General features: G+C 37.5%; 1 pseudogene; it reads right to left on the bottom strand.

Moving 5' to 3' along the window:
* Positions 1-14514: 14514 nt before the first annotated feature.
* The window catches only part of LOC122229919, a 94581-nt pseudogene continuing 86078 nt past the window's right edge, over positions 14515-23017 (bottom strand).

Genomic DNA, 23017 nt, shown 5'->3' with positions numbered 1-23017 from the left:
TTGAAGATAATTTACCTGAGAGAAAATCAAATAGGGATTAAATTTCCTGTTTCTTTATGAGAAACAGTTTTTTGAGAACTGTATATATTTAAACAAATTGGGACCAGATTTTTTATTTATTAGTCATGTATTACTTTCCTCCTCCTGTGTTAGAAATGAAACTTCATAATTTAGTAGGATAAATGGGAAATAATCTGAAAATGATAGGTAACTTTATGTTGAGATTAAGTATTTTCTGTGAACATAGTGTCAGTTTTTGATAAATAATGATTTTATTCTCATAATAAAACACAAGGATTGTTTTATTCCTTGGTGATTGAGTTGACATTCAACGTCACCAAGTTTGGTTTGCGTGCCAAAACAGCCCTGTGTCAGAGGGCATAACTGTTGGTAGCAGTTCAAGAATGATGATTTGCAATATGCTAAACATCCAAATGCAATTTGGCTTTCCAAATCAGTTTATATATGTAAATATTGGAAATATTTACTTCAAACTTTCTTTTTCTTTTTAAAAATTTTTTATGTTTATTTATTTTTGAAAGACACCGAGAGACAGAGCAAAAGCAGGGGTGGGGCAGAGAGAGTGGGGCACACAGAATCGGAAGCAGACTTCAGGCGCTGAGCTGTCAGCACAGAGCCCCATGCGGGGCTCGAACTCACGAACCGTGAGATCATGACCTGAGCCGAAGTTGGATGCTCAACCGACTGAGCCACCCAGACGCCCCCAAACTTTCTTAACTGTAGTGCTAAGGAAGTAGATTTTTTTTTCTTACACAATGTAAAAATTGAAATCATTTTGTATATTCTTTCACTGACTACCTATTGTCACCATACATATTATATATGTATGCTTATTTATATAAATAATCATTCTCTTTATACATACATATAAAATATACAAGGACACAGTACATATTTCTCAATAAACTTATATTTTCCTGAATGTAAGCTATTTTCTATAGTCTCCTTTTACAAATATACATCAATTGTTTTTATACAACTATTCTTATGTAAATACAAATAAATCTGATTTGAAGGCATATTGTTTGAATAATGTGGCACTGACTCACTAGTACAGGAATGTTATCAAGTTATACCACAGTTATAAGGAAAATTGTTCAATGAAACATTTGATAGTTTTTTTGGAATCAATTAGACTTAATTATAATGTAGAAACTGTGTGTATGTATGCAGGTCCTCAGGAAATCTGTGGATAGTGGTAGACAATTCAGAAGGATTAAAATAAAAATAAAAAGAATGTTGTTGATAGAAAAATTTGTTCAGTAGGTGTTAAGGTAGAGAAATTATGGAAGATGTTTTATTTTCAAAATGTTTTCTTAACATTGAAGTATATTTTTATCCCAAAAAATGTTTTGCTAAGAGGTAGAATTATCACCTTTTATTATCAGAAGATTAGGAATCATAGTTTTAGAAGGCATTTATTTCATCCTCTGATTCTATGTAGTCATTTCCCTGTGATATTCAAGATAGATAAGCTTCTGAAAAAGATGCTCAACATCATTAATCATCAGGGTAACACGAAGGAAAGCCACAATGAGATATCACCTCACATATGTCAGAATGGCTAAAATAAAAAACAGAACAAAAAGAAAAACAAAAACAAAAACAAAACAAAAAAAAGCAAAAAACAAGAAACAACAAGTGTTGGTAAGAATATGGAGAAAAAGGAACGCTTATGCACTATTGGTGGGAATGCATACTGGTGCAGCCACTGTAGAAAACAGTATGGAGTTTCCTCAAAAAATCAAAAATCTAATTGCCGTGTGATCCAGTAATTTCACCACTGGGTATTTACCCAAAGAAAATGAAAACAAACAAAGAAACAAACAAACAAAAAACCCTAGTTTGGAAAGATACCTGCACTTTTATGTTTATTGCAACATTATTTACAATAGCTAAGATATGCAAGCAACCCAACTGTGCATTGGCAGATGAATGGATAAATATGTGATATAGATATAGATGATATAGATTATATAGATATAGATATTATATATATACACACTAATATTACTTAGCCATAAAAAGAATGAAATCTTGCCATTTGTAACAACATGGTTGGACCTGGAGGGTATAATGGTAAGTGAAATAAGTCAATCAGAGAAAGACAAGTACCATATGACTTCACTCACATGTGGAGTTTAAGAAACAAAACAATGAGCAAAATAAAAAAGAGACAAAAACACTCCTGAATACTGAAAACAAATTGGTGGTTGCCAGAGGGGAGGTGGATAGGGGGATGAGTGAAATAACTGAGGGGGATTAAGAGTACACTTATTGTGATGAGCACTGAGTCATATATAGAATTATTGAATCACTATATTGTACAACTGAAACTAATATAACACTGTATTAATTGTACTGGAATTAAAAATTAAGAAAAATAAGGTAGATAAGGTGCATGGATTTGATATCCACTGACAGCAGACTAGGCTCACCAGAAAAGTAGTGACTTCAGGAAGCTGAGTTGTGTTGGCTTCTCAACTGTTCTACTGCCTTAATCCCATATTGACATTTTGGGGTCTCAGAAAAGACAATAATAACCTCTAAAAAGAAATAACAATTTCAAGTGATTAAAAATGATTGAAAATAGCTCAAAGCCATCCTTCACATAAGTAATGAATTAATCTGCCCCTAGTGATATAGTAATTCATAAAGACAACAATCTAAGGTTTCTAGAAATGTTCAGGCTACGATAGCTGATGTTTCCCTAATTTTAAGGAAAAACATAAATGCTGATTTAAAAATTAATCACATACATCCTTTGAATTTTTTAAGTTTAATATTTAAATTTAATTTCGTCTTTTTATTCAAAAAAGAATATGTGCAATTTTAAGCAAATAAATACATTATTCGGTAACAGTAAACTAATACCCCAGTTTCCTAATCTTGATTATCAGAGGTTATCAGAGTTACTGGTTTCTTATACATCCTTCTATAAGTATTCTATATCCATCTGTATATGTCTTCCTTTTTTTTTTAAATATTTATTTCTGAGAGAGAGAGAGAGAGAGAGAAAGAACCAGGGAGGGGTGGAGAGAGGGACAGACAGAGGATCCAAAGCCAGCTCATGCTGACAGCAGAGAGCCCAATGTAGGGCTTGAACTCATGAACTATGAGATTATGACCTGAGCTGAACTTGGACACTTAATCTCCTGAGCCACCCAGGTGCCTCCATCTTTTATATGTGTTTGTTCAGATGTGTAAGTCTATTAGATAAATTTTGCAGTGGAATTTCTAGGTCCAGGAGTATTTATGTCAGGGATGACTAGGTTGTGTTGAAGTAACCAATAGTTTCAAAGTTTTAAAGACTTAAAGCATAAAAGTTTAATTCTGACTCCTGCTACATGTTCATCCATGGTTATTTGAGGTCCCCATACTGCCCAGAGTAATGAAGCAGCAGATATTTGGAATGTCACTGGTCAAGATAAAGCTATGGAGCTGATCCTCATTTGTGGATTCTTTATTTGCAAATTCACCTTCTTGCTAAAGTTTACCTCTAACTCCCAAGCCAGTGCTTACAGTGCTGTTGTAGTCTTTTCAAAGACATGCACAAAATGGGGGAAATTTTCACTTGCCAAACGTGCATTTTTCTAGCTGAGGTCAAACAAGGTAACACTCTCCCTTCCTGTTTCAGTTCTCAGATTGTAAACAAGTGTGTGTGTGTGTGTGTGTGTGTGTGTGTGTGACCTATTTGGTAACATTTTTTCACATTTTGTTCTGTTTTGTTAGTAATTTTTCTGTTTAAAATGGCCCAAGAATAGTGCTGAAGTGCTGTCTACTGTTCCTAAGCAAAAGAAGGCTGTGATGTGCCTCACAGAGAAAATAATGTGTGTTAGATAAACTTTATTTAGGCTTTAGTTATAAGGCTATTGGCAATGAGTTCAATGTTAATAGATCAATAAAACAGTCCATCTAGAAAAAGGAAGAGGAAAATTGCCCATAAGTACCAGAGGCTGCTCCAGAAAGTGCTAAAGTAATAGCTATAGTATAAATATTCAAGCTATAGAGTAATATCTGAAGTTACGGAAAGTATTGTTAAAATTGTGGATTCATGAGATGTTGACCAGTTGTATTGACAGGTTGACAAAAATGTGACCAGAAGCTCATAGGAACATAACCCTATGTTTCTCTTAGGAACACTAACTTAGTATTTGCTACTTTGTGATTTGTAGACTTTACAGAACGTAACCAACTTGAGTACTGAGAGTTGACTATAGCTTGCATTTGCTCTTAAAGCTCAGAAATGACAGGTCATTTCTGCTCATATTTCATGGTTCAAAACAAGTCACAGGGCCATTACTGGCTTCAAAGGAGTAAGGAAGAATTATTTTCTTACAGGAAAGAGAAGTGGATATTTGTAAACAATAACACATTGACCAGAAAGGTCTGAAATAGCCACAGTTCCACCAGGCAGGCTGTATTCCTAATGATGGTTAGAATATCTTTGTCCCTATACACTCACTACTGACACTGGTGAGGTGTCAAAAGTAGGCCAAATATTGCCTTTCACCACACAGTGTGAAACTTCCTATAAATGTACTACTAACCAAGGACAAATACTACTCCTCCTTTGAGAGTTTCCTCTGATAAATTGTTTCCCCCCATTGTCATTTTTCTTTACCTTGTCATACTGCTTATATATCTGTCATACATGTGGGGAATGTCGGGGAAAGATTATTTCTCTGGTTGGAAAAATTAGATTACCTATATTTGTATTAGTATATTTTACCTAGATTATTGTGTTTTTAAGAAATATTGAGCATTTTTAGGGTCATAGATGAATTTTGGGATGTAGTGATGTACATGAGCCTCTGGAAGGCTGCTGGAGAAATGGTTTCTAGGCTGTTGTCTGTTTAATGTATTAAGATGTATTTTTAAAAATACCCATTTAAAAACCTCTTACTCATAGTAGTAAGTGGTGGCAACACCATTCTTATTTTCAAGGTGAGAACTCAGAATCCGACTTGTCTGTCTGTTCTAAAAATTACTGAATGGGATATATTCCTTTGTTGTTTCTGTATTCGTGTATTTTTTGCAGCTTTTTTTTTTTTTGCAGTTTTTTTTTTCAAGTTTTCCTTTACATGTTTTGAGACAATGTTATTCAATGGGAAGAATTTTAAGCTTTCTCTTCCTGCCTCTCTGGGAGTAGTTCTAACTCACAGAGTTTTCCAAGAAAATCCTTTCTGTGACTATTCAGTCTTCACTTTTTTTTCCCTTTGGTGAAGTGGCTGACCTTGAAGGATCTGAGTATATTTCTCATGCTCTAGCATTCATGAACTACTATCTCTCTGTAGGATATATGGATACTTGGCACCTGTGCTATTGTTTTCAGCCTTTGGAGCCTAAGCCAAATTCTAGGTAGAAAGATTACCATTTTATTTTATTAATTTTTTAAATATAATACACGTGACATACCATATTATATTAGTTTCCTATGTACAACATAGCAATTCGCCATTTATATGCATTGCCAAATGATCACCACACTAAGTCTAGTTATGAAAGATTATCATTTTAAACTCCTATTGCCGGGCAACTGGGTGGCTCAGTAGGCTCAGCACTAGACTTCAGCTCAGGTTATGATCTTGCTGTTCGTGAGATCGAGCCCCGTGTCAGGCTCTGTGCTGACAGCTTGGAGCCTGGAGCCTGCTTTGATTCTGTGTCTCCCTCTCTCTCTCTGCCCTTCCCACACTGGTGCTCTGTCTCTCTCTGTCTCAAAAATAAATAAATATTTTTAAAAAACCTATTACATTAGTTTCTTAAGGATGTACTACATCCTTTTTTTTTTTTTTTTTGTAGAATTGTACTTTTAAACTTCAGGATTGGTATAGGCTTTTGTATTCCCTTTAATATTACTTGCCTACATTGAATTGCAGTAGTTTCCTTTTTTGATAGTGGCTATAACATATTTCATAAAAAGCATGCCAGAAAAGTGCAAGTATGATTCAAGTGAAATTAAAAACCCAGAGTTTAAGGGCAGCCTAAAGATTATGTTAATAGAGTGAGCTTTAGATTTGTTTAGGTAAAATTCATAACTGTGGTTTGAAAGAGACTGTTGGCAGTAAAACTCATTCCCGAGTCCTGCAATGGAAAAGATTACTTTCCTTACAAAATTAATTGCTCCTTGCCAACGGCCAAATAAATGGGTCTACTGAGAATTTCAAAGTTGTGATTGCTGTCCCATCCCTTTTGTACCAGGAAAAGAACATACAGTAAAACCCTGGATTGCAGGTGACTTGTTCTGCAAGTGTTCTGCAAGATGGCCAACATTTCTAATAAATCTTAACTTGATAAATGCGTGACGTCTTGCAATACAAGCAGTATGTGATGCCAAATGTCACATGATCACAACTGAGCCAACGGTTCTTGAAATTCACTTTGATATATAAGGGCTTTGGATTACAAGTGTTTCCGTAGCAGATCATGCTCGCAAACCAAGGTTTTACTGTATTTGTATACAACATCCAAACCGCTAGACCGCAGACTATATTGTAATTGGCCTGGGCACAGGCACTGTCCCTTTCACATTCTGTCTTTCTCTGTTGCTTACCTATATACATATTATATGAAGTAGAAGAAAAACTTCTTGAGATATGTAGAGTTCTCCCCTTTAGGATGCTTTTGACTGATTCGTAGAAGGTCATGAAAAATTACTAGCCACATTAATATTTAAGTTCATAGATAGAGGTACATTAGGTGATTAGTAACGATAAAAGGATAAGTTCTTGATTTTGTAATGGAGCCCATGGATAGTGTGATTTTATTGGAGATGATGTTAATGGATAATAAAAAGGCAATTTGCTAGTCTACTGGCATCTACCAAATCCTTGTGCATTTTGCTGGCATTCAGTAAGCACAAGCTGACTTGTAACTGGACAGCCGAAGATGGTTTTGACGTTATCACTGGTACATCTGAATGAGCATGGTAGCTTACCCGTATTAGGCAACTTTCTTTTATCTTCTGCTCCCCATAACAGATGAGTTTCACAAACACATTTCTTAATATATGTAAGCTAAAGTAGATTTGCTTTGGCTGCCAAACCTACATTGATCCTACACATTTCCTCCACTTCCAGCAATCCTAATCATGGTTAGTGGCTTCTCATATCCCTGGAGAATGCGGACACAAAAACTCGTTCAACCTGAAAATTATTAGCTGGGCACATGGAAGGCAAATTGTGAGCTAGATATTGGGATTTATGGGTTTTTCTCCCTCTGGTATTCATTAGCTTGGCTGGAGAGTGAGAAAAAGCACTTCTCAGATTCATGCTTAGACAAGAAGAAAGAGGCAGCCTCTGTGAAACAAAACTTGAGATGAATGACATTTATTATTTTTATGTTCACTACATGGATGAATGAAGAGAGGGTTAAGGACTTTGAAGCATTTTTATTTAAAATCTAATGGAAAGATATTATTCTTTTCACAAGTTTCCTAACTTCATTCTTTTTTAAAAATATTTTTTATTTATTTTTGAGACAGACAGAGTGCAAGTGGGGGAGGAGCAGAGAGAGAGAGGGAGACACAAAATCTGAAGCAGGCTCCAGGCTCTGAGCTGTCAGTACAGAGCCCAAAGTGGGGCTTGAACTCATGAACCAGGAGATCATGAGCCACTTAACAGACTGAGCCACCAAGGTGCCCCTCCTAACTTTATTCTTATACCACACTAGGTTATATATCTTTAGAAGTACTTTATTCTTATACCACACTGTGTTATGAATCTTTAGAAGTTTCCAGAGGAAATGGCAGTAAGCGTTCTTTTCAAATGCATATTTCCAGGAAGTATCTGAGAGCCTAATTAGCATTCAGAAAGAATCATATAATTTTTAATTTATAAAAGATCTGTAAAATCACCAGCTGCCCTAATTCCTCATTCAACTGATAAGGAAATTGCTATTTCAAATAACTAGATGATTTGTTCAAGGTCACACAACTAATTTGGAAAGCTTTCTGATTCCTAGTGCTGTGCCTTTATTTTTATAACACCCGTCACTTTTGCAGTTGAGAGTTTTTTCCTTCTGCCACCAGTGTCGTAATTCTTAACACTGAATATCTGCTGAATAGAAGGAGTTTAAGATCTGTGCCCAAACTAGTCCTGCGTTTGAATTTCAGCTTCTGCATTTAGTGCTAATGGCTCCATAGCTGACCAAGTTTCTTATGAATCTCCAGCTCTGATTACCAATCTGTAAAAGAGGGATAATAACACTAAAGTTGGATGGCTGTTATTGTATTAGGCAATGCATATGTAATGCCACTATATATTAATGCTATTTATTGCACACAATAATGCACATAATAAATAATATTTGTTTTCATCTCTATATATTTTTTTGTTATGCCTCAAGCAAGCTATCTCACCAGCAACATGAGTGATAGAGAGCAGAGAAGCTTTTCATTGGCTTTTCCATGAGCTGTATCAGAAAGTCATTGTAAATTCTAATGAAGCAAGTATGGGTGTAGAGTGTAAGACTGAAGAGTCTGACTGACAGAACAGATATAGATACAAAACAAATTCAGAGAAGGACAATGTTTTGTCACCTAGTGGGTTATGGTCTTGGTGAGCAATCCACTCACCCTGGGTCCTCAGCAATGCAATTGTAAGAGCTAGGGTCTTGTGCACAGAGCTCCGGGCTCATCAGGGAATAAGGATACTACGAAGTTGGACGAGACAGACATGAAGTTTCTCTGGATGGCCCAACATGTAATGAAGGAGAAGGGAAATACTCAAGTACAGAGACCACATAAGCAAGCCCTTGATGCTTAATCCTAGAACAATGTCTACTTGTCCTATCAACAACATTATCATTCCATGTGAGGAGACTGAGAGTCCTGATCTATATACAATCCAGCAAGAATCTTCCCAGGAGCTAAGAAAGGGGTGAACCTCCCCTCCCTTCTCCAGATAGGATCAGCTCCTCCTTGCTCACAGATGACAGAAAGACTCCTGGATAACTCCACTCCAAAGCTACAGAGGCTCTAGATTTGCTGTGTGTGTGTGTGTGTGTGTGTGTGTGTGTGTGTGTGTGTGTTCATGTGTTGGGACAGGAAGGGACCAGTGAAGAGTGTAGAATGAAACAATAGTGTTATTTTAAAAATAGAATGGTCTGTATCTTCTATATCTGCTTCAACCATAGTACTTGGCTCTGGTGTTATTAAATTTAGATTTTTGCATATATATATGGGGGTGTGTGCATAAATATGTTTAATATATATTTATATATGCATAAAATTGTAGATGTGTATACATACATATAAAATGTATAAAATGCATATGTATAAATATGTATACAATATATAGAATCCATTCTATACTTAAATAAAATGTAATATATATGCTCCATTGAAACAAAGGCAAAAGAGTTTTTAAGCCCTGGGGTGAGCAGTGAAACAGTGCTGGAGGACTTTATCCGGTTGGTTAAAGTGATTAAGTCATCTGTGATTGCTAATTGGCGCTTATCAAAGTTAGGGTCCTATCCTGTCACAGAGCTTGAAGATGGGCTCTATCTTTCTTGATGTCTGCATTTCAAAGGGATGGCCCCCAGGTCCTTGAGAAAGACAGTCCTGAATCCAAAGACACTGGCAAGAAGTTGGGACAAGATTCACATCTCAAAGGACAAAGAAATAATTTATAATTTTAAGTTTTCTAAAATATGTCCTCTAAAAGAATAGAAGTCAGGGGCCTGTAGTCAGGAAGGAACCTATCTAAAATTTAGTCAAACTGAGGGGAACATTAAGGCCATCTATATGTATATGTATATGTATATGTATATATATATGTATATCTATATCTATATCTATATCTATATCTATATCTATATCTATCTATATAATATATTATATCATATGTATATATATCATATATGATATCAATATATATATATATATGATACGATTGGTTAACTTCAATGTGAGTTGGTTAACTTCAAACAGAAGTAGAATGCAATGAATATTCTAATTTTGTAATAAGCTGTAAGCATTTAAATATATTTCTATTATCTTGCTTTCAAAGATTAAGTTTGGCTTATAACTTAAAAAAGAAAAAAAGTGTTAGAGTAATCAAACTTGCTTTCAAGGGAAGCACATAGACTTTAGTTGATTAATGGCAGTAAAAGATTCAACTTCTCAGACAGCATTGAATCCTTCCCCTTTCAAGCTCAGGTATTTACAAGCCTCATGCATCAATAATGTTAGACAACACACCATGAGTCATGCAAAAACAACGGAATTAACAAACACTTTGTTAGGATTTTTTGCAACCAGAGCTAAAAATAATGCAGGCAGAAAAAAATATTTCCTGGGTAAACAATAACCAGATAATCACAACAAGGAAAAAAAATGATTAAAAGTTAACTGAAATAACACCCGATTTAGCAAGAAAAAGAAAACATGTATTTTAAAATCCTGATGGGGAAGTTAAAGAGACTGAAACAAATAAGATGGTTTTGTTTTAACCTTTTAGTCCAGGTTGTTACGCTCCGATGTCTTTTTGTATTTACCATAGTGCTCTCTGTCCCTTCTCGGTATTTGTGAAAAGAAAGAAAAGTGGTAACAAAGAAGGAGAGAGGACGGAAGGATGGGGAACTAAAACAACCTCCACACCAGTGAAGAAGAGAGAAAGAACACATTGTGTTATCGAGTAAACATTATCAGGTTTACAGGTGTGTAAGTAGCATGAAATCAACTACCAAATCTGGACAGGATTTCGAACAGATTTATACAGTAATGCAGAAGATAATTAAGATTTATCTCCTCCAGATACAAGAAGACTAATTTAGGGGTTATGTCCTGTGTGTCTCCTGAGAAACTTTAAGCTCCATTTCAGAGGTGTGGGTTTATAGTCCCACTAGTTAGAAGGCCCTGGATCTTGCCCTGCAAATCAGAAGGTTGGATCCCTAGGGGTGCCTGGGTAGCTCAATCAATAAGCATCCACTTCAGATCAGGTCAGGATCTTGAGGTTGGTGGGTTGGAGCCCCATGTTGGGCTCTGTGCTGATAGCTCAGAGCCTGGAGCCTGCTTTGGATTCTGTGTCTTCTCCTCTCTCTGCCCATCCCCTGCTTGCACTCTGTCTCTCTCTCTCTCTGACTCTCTCCCCTCTCTCTCCCTCTCAAAAATAAATAAACATTAAAATATTTAAAAACAGGTTGGGCCTCTAAAATTTACAAGAGGACACTTTAAGCCAAAGGGGTAGGAAACCAGCTACCTCCTTCCTCTTTATTAAGCAAGCAAACAAACAAACAAAAAAAACACATTGTCCCTGTTTGCTAAGGAGTTGAAAGTGGATCATTTCTTTACCTTTAAAGAAGGGAGAGTGGGAGTGAAGAACAGAGGGAAGGAGAGAGAAGTGATGTGAGAGTAGGACAGGGGTAGGAGGACACGGAATGGAGAAAGGGTACAAGGGATGAGAAAGCTGAATCATGGCCTGAAGCAAAATGGGCACCTTTCATTACCCCCTGTGTCAAGGGTGTTTTTCAAGAGCAACAGGCTTCTATTTCTTGAATCCTGTGACAAGACAAACTGCAAAGTTTGCAGTTGCAGGGAACTGCAATGTTCCCTGACCCTCTGGTCCAAACCTTCGAGAAGGGACTAGTGTTTATGAATAGGTTGCATGTGATTTTGTCAATTTCCTGTTGGAGCAGATTCTATCTTTCCCGGGCCAGCCCTGGGATCCTTAGTGCCACAGTTTTCTCTGCCACTGCTTTTCCAGCAAAAGCAAACCCTTTCCTGCCCCATTGCTCTTTCGTTCCTCATTGGCTGCTCATTCCCTTTTTCCACCATCACTGGGCGAATCTTCCATTAAGTGGCCTTAGTTCTAATCTCACATGCAGGATGGCAAAGAAGCAAATGGCTGGAATCTGCCAATGGGACATTCAGAGGGTGCTTGCTGGCCTGCACACCCTTAAATGGGTGGCATGGGCCGTGTTGGTCATTTAGTGGTTTGGGATCTCCTAACTGAAATGAGGTGTAAAAGGAATGCCTTTTCTCCATCTGACAGGTGTGAGGCAGGTCACACGTTCAAACTTGATGGTAACAATTGTGGTCATTAATTGTAATTTACTAAAAAAAATTTTTTTCCCCTCAAGCACCTCACTGTCTGAGAAGATAAATTTTCAGAACTTGAAAATGTAGTCATCGATGCATTCGTGATATTATTTCTTGGGTGGTTGTGGAAATCCAAGGAATTGCTTCTGTAAATACTGCAATAGGACTTTTGGAAAAAAGTTCTTGCCTGGTATCAAAACAAAAAATACTTGTCATTTCCTGTATTCTATTTTTTCTCCAAGGAACCTGTTTTTGTGCTGTATTTCTTCTAGATGAACTGATCATATTTTAAAAATTGTATATCGAATGCAGATTTACTTTCATTTATCTGCTCAAGATACCATGTTTCATAATTAAATTTATCTTTATCACTAATAAACTCATCTTCTATTGAAAATGAAATATTCTTTATGAAATATGCACACTCTACTTTTAGAAACCCCGTTTCCTTTGTTACCGGGAGAAAGAGATTCTATTCATTTTAATGTCATAACCACCTGTTCCTTGAAATTTCTGTTTGGTAGACTGCCAATGTAATTCACCAATGTGGCTATATTATATATATATATATATATATATATATATATATATATATATATATTTTATTTCACAATCATCCAAACAACTTAAAACCTAGGCCAATTTTTGAAGTACAATAAATCCCCAAATTGAAGCACAAATGAAGCTTCTCAATCAGTCCCACTGATCTTTTCCTTGACCATTTAGTCAGGTGATTAAAGAAACATTTCTTTACGGTGTACAGTTGCCCCTTCAAACAAGCTTTTGACTTTTGAACATGGCCGTCAAGTCTGGTTCATTCAGTGCCCATGAAACTCAGCGCACTTGTTTCTCTTACTGATAAGAGAGCTCTGATTACATATTTCCACCAGAATTTTCAGAAAGCCGTTTTGCCAAAATCCTGGAGAGGAAGAGTTCAGGTTTAGTGCAATCAGCAATAAGAAATTTTGTCTATTAGCTAGCTAAATTGGAAGGAAATCAGAAATTCTGGGTCTTGTTATGTTTTCTAAAATGGCTACTGCCTGCAGCTGAAATTAAAGAAAACAGAAGCATGTCTGTGAGATGCCGATTTTCAGGAATTTGTTTCAGGAAACAGAGAGACCTTGTCTCAGAGACAAGAGTATCCCTTTTTGACGGGTGACTAACACTGTTCAGCTTTTATGTTAGAACCTGTTTATCAGAATTTACATTTTACTGGTACTTTGGGTATTGATTCTTCTAAGAAAATTGATAAACTAGTAAATTAAGAAAGGATGCACATGTACAGGCTGTGTAAATTAATAAAAATTCCCCAAATTAAAAAAAAAGAAGTTTTAGATCAATTATAAAATATATAATCTGGAAAATAGTAATCCTTCCTGTCGTATTCATCCAATTTTGGCGGATTTATCAAGTAATGATTTTTCTCTAGGACACATGACAACAACAATAGAAATCAACTGACAAAATAGGAAAGGCAGTGCATTTCTGAGTTCTATAAAAATCCTCATGCTTAATATTTTCCTTTCTATTCAGACTCCTATTAATCTACTACACATCTAAATTTCTTTACTATTTATATACACGTACACACACACACACACACACACACACACACCCTTGCACTCACACAAATACCATATATTTAAAGCAAAGTTCTGTCTCAGTCACAATACACAAATATACTTAAGCTAAACTGATAGTTCTTGTCCTTCTGTAGCCACACTGAGTTTACATAACGTGTGATAGGTAGAAACCCTGCCCAACTTAAATTTCCCATGAACTGCGTTAAAGACAGACATGTGGGCAAACTAAACATCTGGTTGTCTGTGCCTTATCTGACATTAAAAAAAAAAAGAAAGGGGGTTGCCTGGGTGGCTGAGTCGGTTAAGCGTGCACTTTGGCTCAGGTCATGGTCTCACAGCTTGAGAGTTCTAACCCCACGTCGGGCTGTGTGCTGACAGCTCAGAGCCTGGAACCTGCTTCGGATTCTGTGTTGCCCTCTCCTTCTCTGTCTCTCTCTCAAAAAAAAAAAAAAAAAAAGAAAGAAAGAACCAGAGGTTTTGATTTATCTGGTAAAGGTAATTGACATAAAGGAATCCCTTGTTCCCTAAGAATAATTGTTACCTGGTACAGTCACAAACAGAATCCATCAAAAATAGAAATAAAAATGTCATCATGACCAATAGAAAACATTTAATTTAAATTCTATGTGGAAAAATAAAGCAAATTTATTTATTGTGTGTATACCAAAAATTTGTCCTCTTAAATATTTGATAATTACAAATAGAAATAACATATGAACCAATAATTCCACTACTGGGTATTTGCCCAAAGAAAACAAAACACTAATTTGAAAAGATAGATGTCCTATTTTTTTTTTTTTTTATGGCTCATTAGTGTTTAATTATTTGAACAGGGGAATGAAAAAAAAACATGGCAAGACAGGCCTGGCTTTAAGATTTTTTGTATTCAATTCATGCTACTTTCACATCATCTCCAATTAGCTGCTACACATAAGTGACAGCTGTGGAAGGCTGGATATCCATCAACATGAATGAAGGAATCATGTTTGTTTCCAAGGCATTATGTGCTCCAGTGGCAGGACCTGGGTTAACATAAAATTTATTTTCATGCTCGAATGCTTCAAATTTGTGTGTGTGTCCTGAGATAAGAATGTCCACATCAGACACACTCTGCAACGGGGCTAAGCTGGCTGTGCCTCCCCAAGGAATAACTTGATGCCCAGGGAACCAGCCAATTCTAAACTGCCTATCAGTCAGCCCTTTCTGTTCTGGATAATTCAGATTCCCACGAACATCTCCTCTCACAATACGAACCTCACTGATCTGAGTTTTGAGATAGTCATAACTCTCTTTGCTCCAAAGGTGTCCCGTACAGAGAAGGGGCTGAATCTTTCCTGGCACCAGCAGTTTCTTGAATGTAGCTGGCAACCTGTTGCACCAGTGTGGGATGTAAAGTCTCCTAATACACTGTGGTCCTGTCACTGGGCTCAGCCCAGTCTTGGCAATCACCACCACCTTCTTCCTCTGTGACCTAGTTTTTAGGATGGACTTTGAGGGTAATTTAGCTGACAAATGTGTAAGACAACACATTACTAATTCCTGTGTTTTACTGTTGACCTTTGCCATGTGACCTTAAGAGAGTATTTTGCAAAAAAAAAAAAAAAAATCCAAAAATTTTACAAATTGTTTTCAAGGTTGCTATGGATCCTTTGATATTCCAGTCATTGTTTCTGGAAACACCTTTCCTTCCACCATTCTTACTGACCCCTTTTCAGTTAACTGGTATAATTTGATTAGATCCTTATCTATGAAGAGTTTTGATATGATTCAAGTCATTCTCCAATACAAATTTTATGCAATCTCTGAAGATATTTGCAAATTTACTGCAGAATTCCTTTCCTTTTTTTCTTTTTTAATTTTTATTGGTTGGTCTTTGCAGTACTCGGCTACCTGTGGGACGCTTTCTAACAAAGGACTTGATGAGATGAGGTAAGTTACTCACTAGTGATAAGCCACAGAGGGGTGTTTGAGTGTAGATTAAATATTTACAAATATTCGGATAATTGGAATGTACTTTCAACATCTGGAGCTTCAGAAACTTGTGGAATAAACACTACATATAATGGGCAATCTTAGAGCTTCAAGAAATCCTCCCAAACATAAAACATACTTTTTCAGGTGATGATAACCAAACACTGGTTATAAAATAGAAATTCTACCAGCAACTGCCAGGTAAGATATATTTGGCTTGCTTGTACCAGTTTTCATCTGCAGCTATAGTTTTAATCAGTTTGTAAAGGAGGATAGCTCCCATTAGTACCCCAGGTTCTTTGGAGCTCTTTCTTTAGTTATAAATTGCAATTATTTGGGAAGCCAAAATAGTCCATTTCACAGTGCAGAGGAGCTGGAGATGATTAATTACAGAAGGATTTTCAAAAACTTGTGTACAACATGGACAGTTTCTTTCCATTCACAAAGTTGCCATTAGCTTATGAAATATGTTATATTGTAACATTAATTAGTTGACCATGACATAATGATTTCAAAAAGATAACTATAGTTGATCAACCTTAGAAAAACTTCCTGGCAACCAAGGGAAATTGTCTTATTGTGATATAAAAAGAACACCTCTCAGAAACAAATAATTTAAATCTTAGCTATCTTTTAAAAGCCGCTAGTGAGTTATATAAGCTTAAGAATTAAAGGTTCTGGTGTGCATGGGTGGCTCAGTTGGCTAAGCGTCAGACTTTGACTCATGTCATGATCTCACAGTTCAAGCCCCACGATGGGCTCTGTGCTGACAGCTCAGAGCCTGGAGTCTCTGTCAAATTCTGTGTCTCCCTCTCTCTTGCTCTCTGCCCCTCCCCCATTGCACTCTCTCTCTTTCTCTCTCAAAAATAAACCTTAAAAAAAATTTTTTTTTTAAATAATGGTTCTATCTTCCTAAAACTACCACAGTACTAATGTAATTTTCAAAAAATGACAATTAATATGAGGTTCTTCTTCCAAATGATTTCTCAGTACATTTTCTTAAAAAATGAAAGTTCCTTTTAAGATTTTTAGGTTATAATTATATCAAAAGTGGTGAGAAATCAGAGCTTGTGTGTGACTCACACCCTGAATGAAATGAAATCAAGCATCATAAATTAATTAGAAAGGCTATTACCAGGTCAATCCATGATTGCATGCAGAGAGAGAGACACACATTTCTCTGCCCTTTGCCTACTAAAATGCTGAACTCACTTACCTGGCAGGTATTACTTGAAATTTATGATTCTTATCTTGCTTTGTTAAGAAACATTTTATTTATCTCTGTACTCGATTTATAACAACAATCAACAGGAAATGGAATTAGATGTTGATTTTGATGGTGGAGACCAAAATATGAGGGCAAAACTAATGGCCACTGGATTTCCTTCGTATATGTCATTTAATTTTTTTTAAGTTTATTTAAGAGAGTACAAGTGGGGGAGGGGCAAAGAGAGAGGGAGAGAGAGAGAATCCCAAGGAGGACTTGCATTATCAGCACAGAGCCCTTTGCAGGGCTCGAACTCACAAACCGGGAGATCATGACCTGAGCTGAAGTCGGCTGCTTAACCGACTGAGCTGCCCAGATGCCCCTGTTATTTAATTTCTTAAATAGAAGTGAGAGCTCTGGTTAGTTCCTTGCCTCATACTTAGTTTTTGTTTTTAGCTAGCCAGATCCTGTTTAAAATGCTATATAGTACAGACATAAAATTGTTTATGTAGAAAAAATAAAATAAAAACTACCTTGTATCAACTTCAGTCATGGCCACAAGAAACTTCTGATCTTGAAGTTTTTCTCAGTCTACATGAGGTCATCCCAGGTAATATTCTCCATCATGTAAGAACTTCAGGGATTCTTGAACTGACCCAGAAATTGCTAGGTTGCTACATTTCATTTTTCTTTTCTGGTTGCCTCAGTGAGTTTAGCTTCATTCACTTTTATTTTTATTTTTTTTTAATTAATGTTTATTTTTGAGAGGGAGAGAGAGAGAGAGAGAGATCGAGCTGACAGGGAAGGGGCAGAGAGAGAGAGGGAGACACAGAATCTGAAGCAGGCTCCAGGCTCTAAGCTGTGAATACAGAGCCTGATGTGGGGCTTGAACTCATGAACCACAAGATCATGACCTGAGCCAAAGTCGGATGCCTAACTTATTGAGCCACCCAGGCACCCCAACATTGTGCTTTTTAACAAGGTTGCTTTTATCACCCTCACTAGACTTTGTGCAGGGCCATGTTGTACGAGTTTGTAAAGGTACAGCATAGGGAATGTGGCCAACAGTATAACAACAGTATTGTTTGGTGACAGATGTGGCTACTCTCCTGGTGAACCTAGTCTAACGCACAGAGTGGTCCAACCACTATACTGTATGCTTGAAACTAATATTGTGTATCAACTATACTTTAATTTTTTCTATTAATTTTTTTAAGTTTACTTATTTTTGAGAAAGAAAGAGAGAGCACAAGAGGAGGAGGAACAGAAAGAGAGGGAGAGAGAAAATCCCAAGCTGGCTCTCCACCATCAGCACAGAGTCCGATGTGTGGCTCAAACTCACCCAGTGTGAGAACATGACCTGAGCTGAGATCAAGAGTCGGACACTTAACCAACCTAGCCACCCAGGCACCCCAACTATACTTTAATTTAAAAAAAAAAGACCAAAAACCACTGATGAATGCCTGAACACCTGTCAATCTTCGTAACATTCTCTGGGTGGGAACCTGAAGTTAGGAACCCATCAGAGGTCTCCAGTGGGTCACCATCAGTAGGTAAATTTCACCTGCACCTGCAAAGCTTGTGATCAGGTACCTTTTCCCGTGCACGGTCAGCCTCATATAAATCTGCAAATTTTTCTCTCCTTGCTTTTGATTCTCCAGTCTTTCAGTCACATGTTTGGGTGGGAGTTTGAGGAAGAGAGGTAGGATAGGTCTTCATTTAGAATGTGGCTGCTTTGGAAGGGCTAACATTTTAAAGGCAAAATTTCTGGAAGTTTTGAGTCCTTTCTAGATCATTTCACTCTATCCCCTGCAGTTTTTGCTAGTTACCTTGCCTCCAGCCTCTCAAAGGGACTGCAGCTATCAAGCGCTAACTCTTGCATATAACTTAATCTTCGCCTTGAAGCATCAGAAGAGTTCTATCTATCTCATTGCTTCAGAGGAAGTACATGCCTCTCCATGTTCTAGGTCTACTTCCTTGTTGCTCTCTGTGTCATGCTTTCATAATCATCCCTCCTGTCTTCAGTAACTTCAGTTTCTGTCTTGTCATAGGCTTCTTCCCTTCTGCTTTTCTCATTAACAATAAAACACAAAGTCAGGAGTGCTGGAGTGGCTCAGTCCGTTTGGTGTTGGACTTTTGATTTCAGCTCAGGTTAGGATCCCAGGGTCTTGGGGTCAAGCCCCATGTAGGGCTCTGCACTGAGCATGGAACCTGCTTAAGATTCTCTCTCTCTCTCTCTCTCTCTCTCTTTCTACAGGGCACCTGGGTGGCTCAGTTGGCTAAGTGTCCGACTTCGGCTCGGGTCATGGTCTCATGGTTCATGGGTTTGAGTCCCACATCAGGCTCTGTGGTGACAGCTCAGAGCCTGGAGGCTGCTTCACATTCTGTGTCTCCCTCTCTCTCTCTCTGCCCCTCCCCAGCTCACACTCTGTTTCTCTCTCTCAAAGAAAAAAAAAAAAGATTCTCTCCCTCTGCCCCTCTCCCCCACTTGTGCTCTCTCTCTTAAAAAAAAAAAAAAGTCAAACTCTTATACACTTACCGTTACCCTTTTATTTCTATACTTATTTATTTAAAAATTAATAAGGGCTTATTTAATTGCCACCTTGGTGACAGACACATCTATTAGCACCTTCCTAGCTCTGTCTTTCCCTTCTTGGTTCAGTGTCTGAGGTACCTGATCTAAAACTATTTCATCTGAATTCCTTTATAACACTGTACAATTTAGCTTCATTTCATCACATTGATGATGCTCTTTTTTATTCCTCAGCATTTATTCTTATCTTCATAGAATTTGTCACTACCAAATACCCTTCTGCCTTTTTGTTGGAATACTATGATTTATTTATTTTTTTTTAGTTTTGCTCTTTCTCTATTTTGATTCTCTTTACATGAATATCTCCTCTCTGTTATTTCATCCCCTTGAACCTAAATGTGAAAATTCCTCAAGATTCCACCTTGGACTCTTGCTTGTCTTGTTATACTATTATCACTGTTTAACCACTCTTTCTGTGACACCCAAATATGTATCTTCAGATATGATCTCTGACCTTAGCTCCAGGTGCAGGCTTCCAGTTGTCTGTCTGAGTCACTCCATTTCTATTTGTGCCGTTAATTGTATCATCTGAAAACTCCTGCATCTTAGCAGGTCCTGGGCACAGTGAGGTCATACGAACAGATAATAACTTAAGTTTTAATGGCTCTGACGCCCATGTGCATAACCCGGGACAGTAGTGTCCCTCTGGGGTCTCCCAGTTGTGTCTGGGTTTGCCTGCATATCCTGCATGTGCATATCTGTCCTGTCTTACTCTTTTTTTTCTTTTTGCCTGGTTCCCTGACAGATGTTCAGTGTCTACCGAGAACTGAAAGGAAGCTGCCACTGTTAGAGATGCCCTTAGTGAGAACCACTTCCTTGCCAGATGATGCCCTGAGAACCCATCTCTTCCTTACTCGATTCTCTTACTTTATTTGAGTTCTTTTCATAGCTTTTATTGCTACCAGACATGGTTTTCTTTAGGTGCTTTGTTTTTGTTTTTGTTTTAAGCAGGCTCCATGCTGTCAGTGCAGAGCCCAGTTCGGGGCTCAGTCCCACAACAGTGAGATCATGACCTGAGCCAAAATCAAGAGTCAGACACTCAACTGACTGAGCCACCCAGGAACCCCTCTTTAGTTGTTTTTTTTTTTTATTGTGTAACTTTTATTAGAAAAGACTGTCTTGTTCACTATTCTATACTCAGTGCCAGCAATAGTACCTGACCCTGGAGCGGCTGAGTAAACACTTGTTAAATGAAAAATGAATGAATTAATGAAGAGTTAGGATGCCAACCTAGAATGCCAAGGTGGTGCCATTTTCCCTACTGTTTTAATTGGTTTGGATACACTTTGAATTGGATTCAGACTGAGAATAATGTCCGTTTCAAAACTCTGTATCACATTTACTACCTGGGCATCAAAACAGTGCTTCTGTGGCCCATGCTCTCCACATGGCAGCCCAGGGCCAATCTTGCAAGTAGACTTTCCCAAATACGGCAGTCTCAGGTCTACTATGTAAGCATAAGAAATGAAAGCCAATAAATAAAACCTCAATACAATTTTTAAGTCTAATTAACATACACTGTTATATTAACTTCAGGTATACAGTATAATGAGTCAACAGGTCTATATGTTTATTAATCAATGCTCATCAAAATAGGCATACTCTTAATCCCCTTTATGTATTTCACCCATTCCTCCCACCTACCTCCCTTATGGTAACCACCAGTCTGTTCTCTTTGCTTAAGAATGTGGTTTTATGTTGGTTTCTTTATTTTTTTGTTTCTTTGTTTTGTTTCTTAAATTCCACATATGAGTGAAACCATATGGTATTTGCCTTTCTCTGATTGGCTTTTTTGCTTAGCATTATACCCTCTAGATCCATTCATGTTATTGCAAATGGCAAGATTTCATTCTTTTTTTTAAATTTTTTAATGTTTATTTAATTTTGAGAGAGAGAGAGACAGAGCACAAGTGGGGGAGGAGCAGAGAGAGAGGGAGACCCAGAATCCAAAGCAGCCTCTAGGCTCTGTTCAAGCCCTCAGCATGGAGCCCGATGTGGGGCTTGAACTCACAAACTGCTAGATCATGACCTAAGCTGAAGTCAGATGCCCAACTGACACCGAGAGCCACCCAGGCGCCCCTTCATTCTTTTTATGGCTGGGTAATATTCCCTTACCTGTGAATAATATCCATTTCTCCATTTCTCAATCTATTCATGGTCATTTACGTTGCTTCCATATCTTGGCTTATTGTAAATAATGCTGTGATAAACAGAGGTGCATATAGCTTTTTGATTTTGCTTTTTTGTTTTCTTTGGGTACATCTCGGTAGTGGAGTTACTGAGTCATATGGTATTTATATATTTAATTTTTTGAGGAACCTCTGTACAGTTTTCCACAGTGACTGCCCCAGTTTGCATTCCCACCAACAGCGCATGAGGGTTCCTTCTCCTCCACATCCTCACCAATACTTGTTGTTTCTTGTGCTTCTGATTTTAATCATTCTGATGGGTGTGAGGTGATACTCATGGTGTTTTCAATTTGCATTTCCTTGATAATCGGTTATATTGAGCATCTTTTCATGTATCTGTTTGCCATCTGTATGTTTTCCTTGGAAAAATGTCTATTCGCATCCTCTGCCCATTTTAACTGGATTATTTGGGGAGTTTTTTGGTGTTGAGTTGTGTTAAGTTCTTTATGTGTTTTGGATATTAATCCCTTATTAGCTATATCATTGCAAGTGTCTTCTCCCATTCAGTAGGTTGAAACTTCAATAAAAATATACAATTGCAAATGTTATACTGAATGTATATCCAAATCAAAAGGCCTGATGTGCTTATTCACTCCTGGATGCATGATGTCTAGTCTTTTAGCAGGTTTTTATCCTTCAGTATTGTAGTGGGTTTCCTAAGAATTCTTTGTGCCTCCCAGTATAGTCCTGGTAGTCACTGGCCACATTAGGCACATGTCGTGTTGTGGATTAATGCTGATACTTCCAATGGTCTCTTTTCCCTTCGCAAGTTGCCTGCTGCCATCTCAAGGCAAAGTCCTCAACCTGCTCATCCTCTCTCCTGTGAAAATGGAGGTAAGGTCGTAAGTTGTAATCAGAACACAGAAGGATTGGGAATAAGGGAAGGGAAGTCTGATGCAAATAAATTAGGATGGTTCCTGAATGTGACTGTATGCAGATGCCACCAGCTGCGATTCCATGTCAGAAGGCTTCCCAGGATGCTCTTCAGCGCAGGTGCTAGCCTGACTTTGCTTGACAAAACCAAGTTTACCCCTCACGGGCATTTTATTCACCTCTATTCGGAAACCCCGCCTGGCATTCTGGGAACAGCTTCTTTGGCAGTTTTGTTGGGAGTTGAATGGCTTACATCTTTGTTTTTCATCTTTTGTCATTGAATGACCTGTAGTCAGAATATCCACTCTCCTTAGTTAAAATCTTGCTCATACCCACAGGGAAGTGGTCTGGTCTTATGCTGTCAGCGTAGTCATTTGATATCAGAACATCTACTGTGGTCTGAATCATTCATCCTTAAATACAATCACATTTGATGTAGCACCAGGGCAGAACAACATATTCTTGGGTAGAAGATGAGGTTAGCAGGACTTTCCTGTGGCCTTTTGTGTCTCTGCTCATGATCCCCTTGGTCAAGAATCT

Source organism: Panthera leo, chromosome A1 (genome assembly GCF_018350215.1).
Source record: "Panthera leo isolate Ple1 chromosome A1, P.leo_Ple1_pat1.1, whole genome shotgun sequence".
Lineage (NCBI taxonomy): Eukaryota > Metazoa > Chordata > Mammalia > Carnivora > Felidae > Panthera > Panthera leo.
This window is presented reverse-complemented; position numbering and strand designations above follow the sequence as displayed.